Here is a 7,051-nt window from a genome sequence, read left to right on the forward strand (position 1 = left end):
TATGCAGATTATTTTGTTTTAATGAAAAATTTGCGGACGTGTGGAAGATTATTATTTTTTTGCGAACGTATGGGAGATTCCCTTTTCTTTCTTTTTAATATCTTTTTTTTAAAAAAAAATTTTCTTTCTATATTGTATTTACAAACATAAAATGAAACATGATAGTAATTCTTTCTTTTACAAATCATTTTATTCTTAATTTTAATTTTTAGATGTAGTAATTGAGTCTTTAAGTAGTATGAAATTAATTTTAAAAATTGTAAGTAGTTTAGAAAATTATTATTAGCTTTAAAATTCTTTGTGATCTTATAATTTTGTTTTATATTTGTTATTTTTTGTTTTTTTAATTACAATAATTCAAATTATAGAGTTTTCAAAAGGAAGAAAAAAAATTCTTAATAAGTTTTTTAAAAAATCCACCGTTTTTGATTTTTTTCATATATAATTTATTATTTATTATTTTTCTAAAATTTCATTATTTAAGTATTTACTTGTGTTGTTGTCGCCTGCCATGTGTTAATATGAGAGTTATTTTTCTAAATTTTTTTTATTAAATATATAAAAGTTTTTTTATGTTGCTACACAACCATTTTTTATTTTTTGCATTTGTTATTTATAATCTATTATTTTTCAAACAATTTGTTATTCAAATATATAAACATTTTTTTGTGTGTTCCTCCACAACCGTTTTTATTTTTTTCATTTATAATTTATAATTTATTATTTTTCTAAATTTTTTTTATGTAAATATGTAAACCGTTTTTTTTGCAACCGCTTGCCATGTGTCATTTTGAAAATATTTTATCAATTAAACAATAATTTATTATTTAATCTTATTACATATAATTAATTTTATTTATTTAGAAATTCCTTTTTTTGGGGTGCTGACATTTGACGTTTTTCACCTCTCCTATTATAAATATATAGTTTTTTGTCATTAGTATAATTTTGTTTGTATATTATTTTTTAAAGAAAAGTAGAATTCATATTTGTATTTAGGTTTAATATTTAATTTTGTTAAGGTTGTTAGTTAATTTGTTGTATTAAAATTTTAGTCGAATTGACAAAACGAACTCAATTTTTGCTATTTCGTAATTACAAATATCCAACCCATCAAAAAGACCAAAATTGTGCCCAACCCCACCAATCCAATTCCTGTAAAACCATTCAAACTCTAAGTCCAACATTCACAACACAACGTCTATACACTAACACTACAAATCGATAATTCCAACGTTGAAAGAGGAGACTCCGGCGTCTGCCACTTCCAACGTTCATTAATGCCGTCAACGGCATTCGAGTCGCTTCGTCTTCCTTCCTTCTTCACCTCGTACAGCAGGTGTTCGATTAGAGCCGTCCACCTCCATTCCGATTTGGAATCCATTGGTATTTTCTCTTCTCTTCATTCTTTCATCCGTTTTGTTTCCCTCCCTCATTTCGACCCCATCTCCATTTTTTAAGGTTAGTCACTTTTGGGTCTCTTTTTAATTCTCAGCTTATGGTGGAATCTGCAACAACGCTGTTTCTAGAAAGGTAACCTCGCTTTCATGTCCTTTTGAATCCTTTGTTACTGTCCAATAATGGTTTCTGTTGCTTTGTTACTTTCCCAATTTTGGATTCCCTAAATTCAGAGTTAGGGGTTGAATAAAATAGGGAAAAAAGCTAGAAAATACAGCTTGACTGACCTTAGTTTAGCAAATACATACACTAAAAGAGGGTCTTTCTTTTTTCTTCTTCATTGCTTGTTGGGATTCATCCGAATTCTTATGTAGATTTTCCTCTTTGATTTCACTGGTGTGGTTGCAATCAATGTTTAATCTTATCATATTGTCTGTCATTTGTGATTTAGTTTGAAATTCTAAATTTAGTTTCTATAGGTGGGTTTGTTTTCCTTATATGTCATGGGCTGATTACTAAATTTGTATCTTGACTAGTGTAAACAGGATTCAGATAACTTACTGCCTTACTCTCTTTTACATTGTGCCTGTTGTCTCTTGTTCTAATTTCGGGTATATTCGAAGCATGTCTCTTTGGTTGATTTACTCGTATCTTAGTAAAATACTTGTTTATAAGTTGATAAGATCTGAGACTTTAAATTTACCACTTGGGGTCATCTTACATTCTATTTTGTGTTGGATTTCCAAAATATTTTGTGGTCAAATGATGTTATGGGTTGTATTTCCTCGTTTTAGCTTGTTCGTTGTTTTGTCCACAAGTGGATCAAATTCTTATTTTCTTAAGGTTAAAATGTTCAATGCTACTTGTATTTTGAAAAGGAAGTAAGATTTTGAACCATCTTGATGTGTGACGAATTATTGAATAATGCCTAATGTTCGCAGTATAGTTGTTGGTATCCTGCCACTATGAAGCTCTCCCTTGAAACTTACTGTTTAAATATTGATCAATTTGCAGGCTATGGATGCAGGATTAGTGCTGAGTTTTCTAACAGGTTCCTTGTCACTCTTCAAGCACGTTGCTGCGCCTACTAAGTACTTTAGCATTGTTGTCAGTTTTGGTAAGTTTCATCTTATGCTCGATTACTATTTTCTAAGATTGTTTTTTCCTATCGAACTACTTCCAAATGACATTTGACTTCTCAATCTTTTCCTTATTAATAATAGTAATATCAAAATGTTACTATGAAGTGCTATAGTATTCTCTTTTGATTTTGGACTGCGATGACACAATCTCATTTTCAGTTGGGGGTGCCTCCCTTCAATAGGGCTTTGAACTTCTGGGCTACTGAGATTTGTTGGGAGTTACAGGACTTCAACCTCAACAAATTGAAGGGGATTGAAGATGAGTTCATTATCAACGTATCATTGTTCAAGAAATGGGCACTAGTGCAGTATGGAGAAGTCTAGTATTTAAGAAGGAGAATTTCATTAAATGCTCCCACTGATGTGTGTCAAGTCTTCCTTTAGGTGCATTTGTGGAACTTATTACAATTATGAACAACATAGAGGATTGCCAATATGAAATAATTTTTATTTGAACTGGTAACTAAAAGCTGTTTTCTTTTGCTTTTTCAGGATTTTAAATCTTCCGTTCGTTCTGGTTAAAGAGGCATTTTTTAAGGATGGTGAGAAGGAATCTCGTAGAATCTTGTGTAAAAACATTGAACTTCTGTGCTTATGAGAGTTGTGGGGAGTTGCAGCTTGGTTCACTCATCTCTTGATAGTGCCTTCTATGTTCTCTTTTGGTTAATTGAGTATGTTGTTTTTCTTGGTTTAGGTTGTGGTCATTTTTAAGAACAATGGCTTTTCATGAAAGCAACCCTTGTATCATCCACAGGTAGAAGCTTTAAGGTACTCATCAGATATATGCAAAGGAAGCAGCTTCCAGATTTGGTAAACTGATGATGTATGCCCTTATTTCCATGCATATGGAATCAAGAAGATCCTATGGACCTGAAGAGTCTGGTTGCCCTCAATGGATCAGATTGGATAAGCTTGAACTAGGCAGTGAAAGGACAGAGTGGTTGGTTGTCATATGGGTAACACTTCTTTATTTAATTTAATAGGATGATCTATTTTTGTCACAGTTCTTGTGATTAATCAATTAGTGCAATCCAACTGACAAGAACTACTCTGCTACTTCAACTTATGTTTTAAAATTCTAGTTGTGCTTAGATGTAAATGTTCTAGGTGATATAACCACAGAGAAATAATGCACCTTAAAAAATGAGGAACACATGATGCAGGGATCTCAAAAATTTTCCCACTAATACACGCACACACCATTTTTATCCGAAATTCGATCTACTAGTTTAAGTCTACTCTGTCACAGTCTTCAATTATTTCTATGGACTTGAGGATATGCTGCAAATGATTTATCATCTTAGTAGAGTGGACATTACATTTAAACATGAAAATAGTAATGTAGTTTTGGGTAGAGTAGTTCTCCCTTCAACTTTCAGTGAGCCTAGTCTTCTAGCGGCTCAACTTTTTTTGGAAGACGTTAGAGTTCGGTAGCTGGTGTCTTGGCGGGGAAATCTGAATTTTTGAATATTTGTAGCTATGGCTTGGCACAAAGAACTAAAAGACCCATGACATAATCTGAGCCTCTTGCTTTATTTCTCCATTACCAAAACTAATAACCCTCTTCTAGTCCTTTTCCTTTCTTTCACTTTTGAAAATAATAGAGCATTAACATCAGCTACATCAGTAGTAGTTGGACCTCATTGTGAGTGATGCGCTTTGGTGTAAAGCACCTCAAAGTTCCTTGTCACAATCACTAGGCCATCACCATGAGAACTCAATTTAGAATGTTTAATATGATGAGGTAGTGCAATGAATCTCCTTTTTTTTATTTACTCAAATAGAGAGCATATGAAGCATATTTTTTATTTATAATAGAATATGTTAAATAACTCGAATAATGTTCAGTTATTTTCGAGATTTTACATCACTTTCAATGTAAAGTAATGTGTATCTACCTTTCCACCCCCAATCTTAGTTTAGCCTGTTAATGTCATTAAAACCTTTGTCTTTGTCTTCTCAGGCCTCTCCTAGCTCAGTCTCTCAAACATTAATCTGCAATAAAAGAAGTGTTGTAGCACCTTAACAAATTGCAGGGGACTATGCGTTTTACTGATGCATTTTTTTGAATGTGCAATTTTTCTTGGTGCAGGATGGTGATGCTAATTATTCACTGCTTGTAAACTTGAAAATGTTGGATGATCTTCAATTATTGAGGAAATTTCCATCAAAAGCTGGCATAATAATCTTGCACAGACTGCCTCCAAGGCTTAGCTCGAGTGGAAGAAGGTGGTGTCGCAGGTTTGATCCCCACACCATGCAAAGTGAAGCCCGGAATTGAAGTGGAGAGGGGTAGAGGGCGGGCCCATTATTTACCAAGATTAGAAGGCTATGATTCGTCCAAAGGGAGGGTCACATGCAGATTTCTAAGTTATAAAAAAAGATCTTGGAGAGACTTTCGAGAACTGCAGAAGTATTGATGATAGGGTGGGTATACCGTAGTTTGAATAATTCTTTTTTTCTATATTACCAGTGCTCAACTTCTTTGGCTTACTGTTTAGGTTATTGGGATTCTGCTTCTTAACATGCATCTACATGTTTGCAGTGATAGCTTGCTAATAGGGATGTTACTTTTTCTTGAGTGACAGACTCTTGGAAATAAAGTGCATACTCCAAATTCCGTAGCACTTGTCTACACCAGATTTATCTAAGTATTTCACCATTGTTTCTCCAAACTTGAAGGAATCTGGTTTTACTTCGCTCTGAAGGTCGGGATCTATGATATTTTCCAATTTTCTCTTCTCCTATAAATTGATTGCCAGTCAGCTAATTTGACTTGCTCCCTCGGAAGAGATTGATCTAGGGCAATGAACAATACCAAAGGTTTAAGGATAGGATAATCAAGAGGTGAGCTAGACTTAAGTAATGACGCTAGGTTATTTTTGGTCATTGCTACAACAAACCCGATGAGAGTCTTAATCTACATCCTAGGTATGACCGGTGATTACACTAGTATATCAAAGAATGAAAAATTAAATACGTATGAATGAGTGAAGCAGACTCTGTGTTTGCTAAAGAAGGCTCCCTAGTTGAGGTCCCATATGTTGAGCCCTCAATTTGGGAAATCCTAATGTTAAGTCCATGATTCCAAGGTCTCATGTCATATGAAAGAATGATATGAACTACGTGATATGATATGTGAAATATGTTATGTGTTGTTTGCAAAATGATAAATTTGATGATGCATGTTACACTCATGAAATGACTTTCCTAATCCAAATTTGGCAGGTCCATTGACTTTCCTATTCCAAATTTGGCAAGTCCACGGACTTAACTTTCCATAAATCATGTTGTTAGGAAAGATCTATTCTTACTCATGCATGTCCTTTGTGTGTGCTTGCATATACACATACTTAGTACAAGTGTGTACTAATTCCATTCAATTATCTATTTTAGGTGCAGGCACAGGTGGACGTTAGATCGTACGGTACAACGTTACAACTATCTCGATGTGGAGATTTCATCCGGATCATGTCCCACAACATTTCAGATTTTGTATTGGTGCCGTTTTGGCAAGTACACCTTTAATGCACCTATGAACTATTTCTATCATTTGATGATCTTAATGTTAGATGGTTGATTGTGAACATTGATGAGTTTAAGTAGAATGTCTTATACGAATGTCAAATAATGAAAAACCAAATTTTCCGCAAAAATTAACCTTGATGAAGTAAAGATGATGTATGTAGGCTTGTCTACGACCTTTGAGATGTCAATGTTTCCGGTCTCGTCTGGGGTCTAGATTCTGGTTGTAATAGAATTATTGCTGCATATATTAAATGAATCCTATAATAGCTCTACTGAATTTGATGGAACTATGGACCAGTAGTAGAAGACATATGAATATGGACTTACTATAATATAAATGACATGGGAAGCAAATGTGACACCAACGTTATACTTAAGAGCTTATATGACTCGGTAACCATTTGGTAACCATTTGACATTTCAAATTTGAAGCACATCAAGTGAAGACATTTTACATTCAGACAAGAGATTTGAACTCTATATGATACAAATATACAAGGTATGTAGAACCAAGGGGGAATCTGGGAAAATTCAACTTAAGGACGGATACATATTCCAAGTAAGTAGATATAAAATGTACAATAGAGAAAGTAGGATCTTGTGAGGTAACTTTATAGTATAACACAATAGGAGTAATAACCAATAAAGGGAACACATTAGCATGTGAAAATATGACATATACAATGGAATAGACTATGGGAGCAAGTTGGCAACATATGGGCAGATCATATATCCATCCTATAAATATAAGTACCATGTGTAATCTAGGATCAGTTTGACTTACATAAGGGAAATACGTGTCAGGGGTACTTTGACAATGAAACAAGTTAAAACCTTGCATGCTAACACTTGGCAGAGTAAACACACACATTTAGTAATAAACTCATATTAGAATGCTCACTTTAATACTCTAGGGAGTGGTAACTGTAACTGTGGATCAGTCACTACTAAGTTCACTTACAAAGCTTACTTTTTGTAATGCA

This window comes from Solanum pennellii, chromosome 5 (assembly GCF_001406875.1).
Source record: "Solanum pennellii chromosome 5, SPENNV200".
Taxonomy (NCBI): Eukaryota; Viridiplantae; Streptophyta; class Magnoliopsida; order Solanales; family Solanaceae; genus Solanum; species Solanum pennellii.